Below are 8,484 nucleotides of genomic sequence, written 5' to 3'. Positions count from 1 at the left end.
CAGGAATGGGACAGGAGTATAACAGAAATCATCTGCCTCCTGCTGCAAAGGATGGAGCAATATCCTGAGAGAGCTGGGGAAGGTTTCTCTGTCCACCCAATGAGGTGTTTGGCCTTGAGGAACTTCACACAAGAGTATCATGTCCGATCAAGAACACAAAACCCAAACAAATTAAAACGCATCTGGACTGATGGCAGGTACGTTAAAAGAGCTTCCTGACCTTTACGAGGATTGGTTTATTCCCTGGAGCACCACATTTTATTACTCTTGCTTTCTACATAATTTATCATAGAAAAATATTATTTTGGCTATAAAATTATTTGCCTTCATTTAAGCTCTGCAATAGTATTTAACTTTCTGATCCTTTTTGAAACTAATTTCCCCAGGCAAATTACATTCTGTGCCAAGAGATTCCTTTGGCTTTAAATTTCCCTGCCATTAATGTCACAGAATGGGACACTACAGCTGGGGGGGAGTGTGATCGTTTCTTTGATAACCTTGAGAGCAACAGAGTAGAGCACCTCACTGGAGTCATTCTCTCACAAGTTTTCCAGTGGAAATGATCCCAGTTTTTCTGTGCTGATGATCACCACCACCACAGTCACTTTGCTGCCCTGCTCTGATCCCCCTAATCTGAATTGGTTGCCCAGAGAAGCTGTGGCTGTCCCTTCCCTGGGAGTGTTCAAGGCCAGGTTGGATGAGGCTTGGAGCAACCTGGTCTAGGGGAAGGTGTCCCTGCCCATGGCAGAGGGGTGGAATAAGATGGTCTTCAAAGTCCCTTCCAAATCAGTCTGTCATTCCATGTTTCTATGAGCTAGAAGCCATAATGACAATAATTAGTTCTACTTTCACCTGAGCCCATTATTTAGGAGCTCATGCAAACTTACAGTGAAAGGTGATTAATGAGGTTTTCCAGCTAAAGCCCTTATGTTGCGTTTGGGAGAAACTCTGGACTAAGTCACCAGGAAAGGTTTGGGTTTGGCTCTATGCTGGGCACCCGGGAAATGCCAGGTATGATTCAGGGAGCCGAAACAAGGCAATAGGAGGGATGCAAGATGCATCCAGCTGGGATGCATGAGAACCAGGCTGTGCCCAAGGAGCTGTTTGAGAGAACCACAGGGCTGGAGAAACAGTGGAGCCTTTGAACTGGTTGCTGCCATAACAATAAAAAATAAGGAATTTGGTTTGATTCAAATGTGAAAAATTTGCCGAGGGGAAGGTGAGTGGGTTGATGTGTTTTAGTCGTTTTGTCCTTTCTTACTCCCCTTATTTTCCCAGTTTTGGAGGTAAAAGCTCTTTTTAAAATTTTGTTCACACAGCATGGAAATTAAGTGTTTTCATTGTCAATTAATAAATCGGAAGGTTTTGGTTCTTTCCAGATTCTGAAAGCAGAAACTTCAGGGGGTTTTCTGAGTACTCACTGAAGGCTTGAGCACACCAGTTACCTACAGAAGGCAAAGTTTTCCACAGACATGTCTGCTAGAAAAAGGGTGAAAAGAGTCACCATCATCCAACTTGTGGGGCAATGTGGGGCTAGGCCAGTCCCACTTTCTACTGGTCCCAAACCAGTGAGCATTGAGCTTCAAGTTCCTGTGGAAGTTGCCCTTTTTTTACTCAAAACAAGGAAAGAGCTCTTGTGGTGAGGGAAGAGTGAGGCTGTAGGCACAAACAAGCAGTTAATGTATTCCCCTTGTCAACCCAGCTCAATGCCCTCCCTGCCCTGATGAATCACAACTTCTATTAAAGAGTATGAGCTGCCTAGATTTGACATGAGCTACCCAGCGGTGATGCAGTTCTTCCTGGTCGCCACTGGGGGCCCTTTCCTCCATGGGAGGAGCACACAGTCTGCAGGAAGAAATTCTTCCCTGCAACGGTGGGGAGGCCCTGGCACAGGGTACCCAGAGAAGCTGTGGCTGCCCCTGGATCCCTGGAAGTGTCCAAGGCCAGGTTGGACAGGGCTTGGAGCAGCCTGGGACAGTGGAAGGTGTGCCTGCCCATGGCACAGGGTTGAAACAAATGGGTTTTAAGGTCCCTTCCCACCCAAACCATTTCATGATTCTATGATTGCACATGGCAGTGCTAGAGCAAGGACAGGGCAGCCACCTGAGTCTGTACCATTCTCCAAGAACTTGGGCAGAGTTAACTCTTGGAGCCTAATGGAGAGGGTGAGGGACCTGTCCGCCACCTACATCCAAAACATTTCACAGCTGGCTTTTAACTCAGCAGAAAGAGAGAGGCTGACACTGCAGAAGAGCTTGGGGTTGCTCTCTGGAGGACTATGGGAATTCAGCAAAGTCTCTGATGAAAAATAAAGTTTTTTAAGAGTTGTGAGGAGTTGAATCCACAACAAAAAGCTTAAAGGCTGGTGTGGGAGCCAGGATTAACACTGAGAAGGTACAGATAATTTCCCAGGAATGATGCTCCTTGAGATAACCAAGAAGAGACAAGGCAGAGGGACAGGCAAGGCTGTACAGAGCAGGACGAATTGCAGAGCCGTGCTGTTGTGGCGGCCTCCACCAACCAGGACAATGGCAGAGCAGGGAAAAATGCCACCAGTGTCCCCATGGCCTCACTTGACAGCGACTCAGCAGAGTTTTGCACACAGGTGACTAACAGGATGGTAGTGAGACTGTGAACTCGGCCAGAGTTTTCTTGGGAACACCAGATTTTGCTGCAGCAAAAAATAAGGACTGTCAGCCAGAACACAAGGAATGTCATCCCAGACACTTACATGAAGTCACTGCATTGCTGTGAGCATTGCTACTGATTAGAAAAAAATGCAAACTATATGCAGAGGCAGAAAAAAATAAAGAACTATGAGGTTTATAGTAATGAATTACTTCCACAAAAGACATATGCAGTGTGTCCAAGTAGGTTAATAAATGCTTGGATGGCAATGAATTGAAAGGAGCAATGCTTAGTGTGGTCAAAAGTCCTGAGCCCTTGATTACAGAATCACAGAATACTTTTGTTTGGAAGGGACCTTAAAGCTCATCTCGTTCTACCCCTCTGCCATGGGCAGGGACATCTTTCACTATCCCAGCTTGCTCCAAGCCCCGTCCAACCTGGCCTTGGACACTTTCAGGGATGGGACAGCCACAGCTTCTCTGGGCACCCTGTGCCAGGGCCTCCCCACCCTCACAGGGAAGAGATTTTCCTAATATCTAAGCTAAACCTACTCTCAATTTGAACCCATTCCCCCTTGTCCTGTAACTACATGCTCTTCTAAATAGTCTTGCCTCATCCTTTCTCTAAGTTCCCTTTAGGTACTGGAAGATCTTGTCTCTGTGATGCCATCAGGCAATGAGCAGAGGACAGAAATGGGATGGGAGGAATCTGGACACACCTTACAAGGGATGAGGAATCACCCAATCCCTCAGGTTTGAAGATCCTGACAGGCCACTGCTCTGAGCTGTGTGGAGGGAACAGAATGAATGGAGGGAAGCACCAGCCCTGGTGGGAAGGATGAGGTCTTGCTCCAAGATACGGGTTCAGGCAAGAGGTGGAGCCTGTGGTGAATTTGGCAGAGGGGAGTGTGAGCAGTGCTCACTGCCTGAGCGCACAGCTCAACGCCCAAGCTCAGACTGCTGTGCATCTGGGATTCAGCTCGTGCCAAACTGTGAGTGGCAGCACCTGAAGAGCTTGTGAATGCCCTCTCTTACTGATGGTGCAATGAGAAGGCCATATCTTTAACCGAGGGACAAGGCAGGGAGGTGAGAATCACTGAAATCTTCCCATCTCAAGTGGTCAGAGTGTATCCATGGGCATCCTGCCTTTCTGTGTGCTCAGGAAAGGGATCTTTCACCATAATCTGCAGGGGAAAAAATGTTCCATGTCTTTATTTTGGCCCATGTTGGTCGAAACCACCCATAAACCACTAATTGCAACTGCTAAAAGGGAGCTGGCAGGCATGAAACTTGCCCAGATTACCCAGATTACTATTTTATGGATAGAAATACGATTTTCAAACTGACTGTGGGGCAGGTTGCAAGCTGGTGTCAGAGAAATGAGAAACCATAATGTAGCAGAGCCCAAAGACAGACATTTTTTGTAGCAGTTTGACTTTAAAAATAAAGTAAATGGACTGTTGTCTCTCAGACAAAGTCTGAGATTTGTCGAGCAACAACCCAGAGTGAGAGCACAGAGACTTATACAGATATTTCTTAATAGTTTGTTAGGCATGGCAAAGTTACAGGCAACTGCAGCAAAAAGGCTTCACATTTGGGACACAAGAAAGAAGGACCCCTCAGAGTGACAGATTCAATTATGCTGATGACAGAAGACTCTCTTTTTCCTGAACTGCTACTCTTGCTTTGGTGAGATAGCCTTACCCATTACTTGGGGGATTCCTCCACATCAAAGTTAGATGGTCCTGACAGATGATGGGCAGGATTTTGAGCAATTCACAGAAAAGTCCAAGTCTACATTCAGTCCCCACTAGACTCTATTCAACAAGTAGATAGGAAATGGCTTTACATTAATGAATACTCACTAAAAAGGAGAGCAGAATCAGATCAGACTGGTGCTTGGCAGCAACAGATGACAGGATGGCACCCACAGAACATGTTTAGCCACCTGCAAATAGTCTTTCTGCATGAAACGAAGCAAGGAGACCCTTTGGGACGTGCGTCAGGCTCTGTAGCCCAAGGAGCCAAGGGTTTGCAGAAGTTCACAGACACACAGCTGAACACAAAACAGTGCTGTGATTGCGGTCCCCGGCTTACCACCACTTCCTGAACACCACAGAATTCACACACACAATGAAAATCAGAAGCCAGAAACAACACTTATTCAACATAAAGTTGCTCCACAATCCCATGAGTGCAGGGTGTGCGTAACCAGATGTGCCTGGAGAAAAAATAGGCAGCACCTTCTGCAGTGGCCAGGAGGAGAGGAGGCAACAGGCTCTGGGCTTTTCTTCTATCCTGGACAGCTTTGGCAGCACATGGGGGGGATGGTAAGGCTACCAGGTGCTGGGTAATATTACCAGGAAAAACTGACTCCCATTCCCAATGAGAACTGCTCTGATGGTGCCACAGTGACTACAAGTTACAGGGCAGAGCTCCTCAGAAGTTATTCAAACATTGGTAATTGTTTGGCTGTAAGGTTTTGAGGTCACAAGCTATAGAAATGATACTTCCATGTTTTGGGCAGGGAAGGAAGGTAGGATCTCAGGAACTGTGTCTTTAAACAGCTTAGTTCTGGAGACAGGAAGTCTGGCGATGGGCTGCAGCAGTGCAGATTTTATTATGCAATTTCTCTTGGAACTAGTCCCTGAATAAAGGAGTTATCCATTAAGCACCTGCTTCACCCTCCCTCCTGAGCACCGCACATGAAGGCCTCAGGAATCCTTTCAAGGGCTTAGCCATCAGCTGGGGCAGCAGGGAGCTGTGCACTGGGGTCCAGAGTGGGGATATTGGTGTATTTGATATATAGTGTCTTTCAAAGAGTTTCTTTTCATTAACTCCTCCTACTCTGTTTGAGCTTGTTCCGTGTTTGGCATTACCAATGGGTGAGGCCGTCCAAGTCTTGTAATACTGATACCAAAGGGCTGTGGTACCCAGCTCCTCTTAGGCCTTCAGGGTATTTAATCATAGCCCTCTTTTCAGGGGCAGTGGATAACAGCCAAGGTCTTCCTCTCCCTCCTGCCACTAACCCAGTGCTGTTCTGATCCCATGGCAGGGGCAACTGGGGCCATCCTAAGGGGACATTGCAGCACTGAGAAGCTGCAGGACACAGCGGCAGCAGGATCCTCCTCCTCTGCCCCTACTGCCTGGGGTAAAGGATTCCCTCCCTCCAAAGCACCTCCTTCCCCTCCCACTCTGTTCCTGGGACTCACAGCCTCTCTCTGACTTCATAAATGTGGCAAGCCAGGCACTTGCTGTAAAGACAGAGGAGCTCTCCCAGCTAATCATGGCCTCCATATGTCCTCTGCTTTTCTCCCCATTCTCAGCAGTGGGTACATGGCATTTCCCTCAGAGGCACTGACACAGCAGCACCTGTCACAGCAGTGGGGCTGTCAGGGCCCCGGGCTCAGTGGCTATGTGGTCAGGGCTGCAGTACTGGTGTAACATGGATGTGTTGCCCAGAATGATGCAGCATGAACATCCTCTGGAGACGGGCAGTAGCTGTGGGACTGCTCAGGATCTGTCCCCTGTGGTAAATCTCCATCCTGACTTCATCCCAGAGTTGCAGAGTTAGTGCAGCAGCAGGGAAGGGGGCCATGAGGGGAGCAAAGTGCTATGGAGGGCTTCTGGTGTCAGCCACTCCAGCAAATCCATAAGTGATGTAATTGTAGAGCCACAGACTGGTTTGGGTCATTCCAGCCCTCTGCCACGGGTAGGGACACCTCCCACTAGCTCAGGTTGCCCAGGTTGTAATGGCCAAGGCAAGCACAAAGCATGATCCAAGATGCAGTTAAAAATACACCAACCAAACTTGTTGAAAAGTCAAAGCAGGAGCCAGAAAAAGACACTGCTGTCCTTGGCTGTCCCTGACAGTCTGACCTGACTCCCACCCCTCACCTCCAACAGCAAAATATTTTCCTTTTACCTAAACTGGGATAAATGCCTTCTATCACAGTAAAATGCTGCTGGACAAGAGCTGTTGCTTTCACATCTAGAGCCACTGTGAGACACTAAACCCTGTCCCACACTGGAACATCCTGAAACAGATGGGAACTCACTGCTTTTGAAGGAAATTAAATCAGGCATAACCAGAGAGCCCTTACTTGTGTAACTAAGACAGTGATAGAAGCAGATGCCTGTCAGAGACCTCCACGTGATTACAGCCAGACCTCAGCAAGGACAGGCACCATGTAAATAAATACAGAATTTGCAAGTAAATGTAATGAAATTCATGTAAATGTAGAAGTAAATGTAATGAATTCGAGTTTTGCAGTAAACAAAAGGCAGACTTACTCTTTGCAGGAGGAGATCATTGGAGATCTCCTTTAAACCAATAAATTATTGCTGATTAATCCATCTCAGCTTATGGAACTCGTCAACACATCCTTAGAATTGTGTCCAGTCCTTCTCCAGCCTCTCCTTGCTTTATGGCTGCCCTTCGAGGACGTTCCAACACGAAGGCGATGAAAACAGCCCCAAGCAACCAGTTTGGATACAAGGAGCTCTGCTGCCACACACGTCACCGGGGCTTATATGACCTGATTCTCAGGTTGGGAACCAGTATGGAAATCCATGGAAGTATATGAGCTCCAGTCTTCTAAACCTGTTTTGGGCTGGGGAAGTCTGTCTAGACAGAGCAGAAAGTGTTTGTAAAGTGAGGCTGGGTTTGATGCTGGTGCCTGAGAGTGGGTCAGCTCCAATGGGAAATTTGCCCTCGTGTGTGGCTCCTCTGAGGGCAGGGGGGAAAATGGGGGCACTGAGGGAGAGCTTGGGATGGGATGTTGTGAGGGGGAAGTTGAGAGTGAACGTCCACAGTGGGACTGAGAGGGGAAGTTGAGGGGTGACTGAGGGGGAACTGAGAAGGGACACTCTGAGGGGGATGGCTGTGAGGGGAGCATTAAGAGGGGACATCCTTGGTGAGACTGAGAAGGCAGACTGGAAATGTAACTCTCTGGGGACTGATGGGAGTCTGAGGGAAAACAGAGGGGGAAGGAAGGAGAGACTGAGAGGAGACATCCATGGTGGGATTGAGAGATGGGTGGGGGCTCTGAGGACTGAGGGGAGAAAAGACTGTGAGGGGGCATTGAGCCATCCGTGGTGGGACCAAAAGGGGAGATTGTGGGGGTGATTCTGAAAGGACTGAGAGGGGAAAGGGGGGACCATGGGGAGACTTGGAGAGAACACTGTGAGGGGGGCACTGAGACATCTGAGGGGAGTTAGAGAGGGGACTCTGTGAGGGGGCAGCTGTGGGGTCCTGAGGGGGCAGCCCTGACAGGAGCAAACCGAGGAGACTGGCAAACGACTGAAACGAGGGCTCTGAGGGACTGAGGGGAGACTCTGAAGGGCCGTTGAGCCACCCGCGGTGGGACGGCGAGGGGAGATTGTGGGGGTGACTATGAGGGGATTGAGGGGAAAGGGGGACTGTGGGGAGACTTGGAGAGGTCGCTGTGAACAGAGCACTGAGACATCTCTTGGGACTGAGGGGTGACTGCGAGGGACTGTGAGGGGGGAACAGACATTTGAGGGGAGTCGGAGAGGGGACACTGTGAGGGGACAGCTCTGGGGTCCTGAGGGGGAGCCTCGACAGGAGAAAACAGGGAAGACCGAAGCGAGGACTTGGGGACGGGCGGGGAGGATGCACTCTGAGGGAACTGAGGGGAGACTATAAGGGGGCACCGGGAGGAGGCACCTGAGACATCTGAGGGGAGACGGAGAGGGGACGCTGTGAGGGGTGCTCCGGGGGGAGCCCCGACCGAAGCAAACTGGTGAGACCGAGGCGGGAGCGGAGCGCACCGAGGCGGGGCACGGAGGCGGAGAGCGAGCGTACGGCGCCCCAGGCGCGGTGTGGAGCGGGGTC

The sequence above is a fragment of the Corvus brachyrhynchos genome, unplaced genomic scaffold, assembly GCF_000691975.1.
Source record: "Corvus brachyrhynchos isolate BGI_N302 unplaced genomic scaffold, ASM69197v1 scaffold58, whole genome shotgun sequence".
NCBI classification, from domain to species: domain Eukaryota; kingdom Metazoa; phylum Chordata; class Aves; order Passeriformes; family Corvidae; genus Corvus; species Corvus brachyrhynchos.
Note: the sequence above shows the minus strand (reverse complement) of the source record.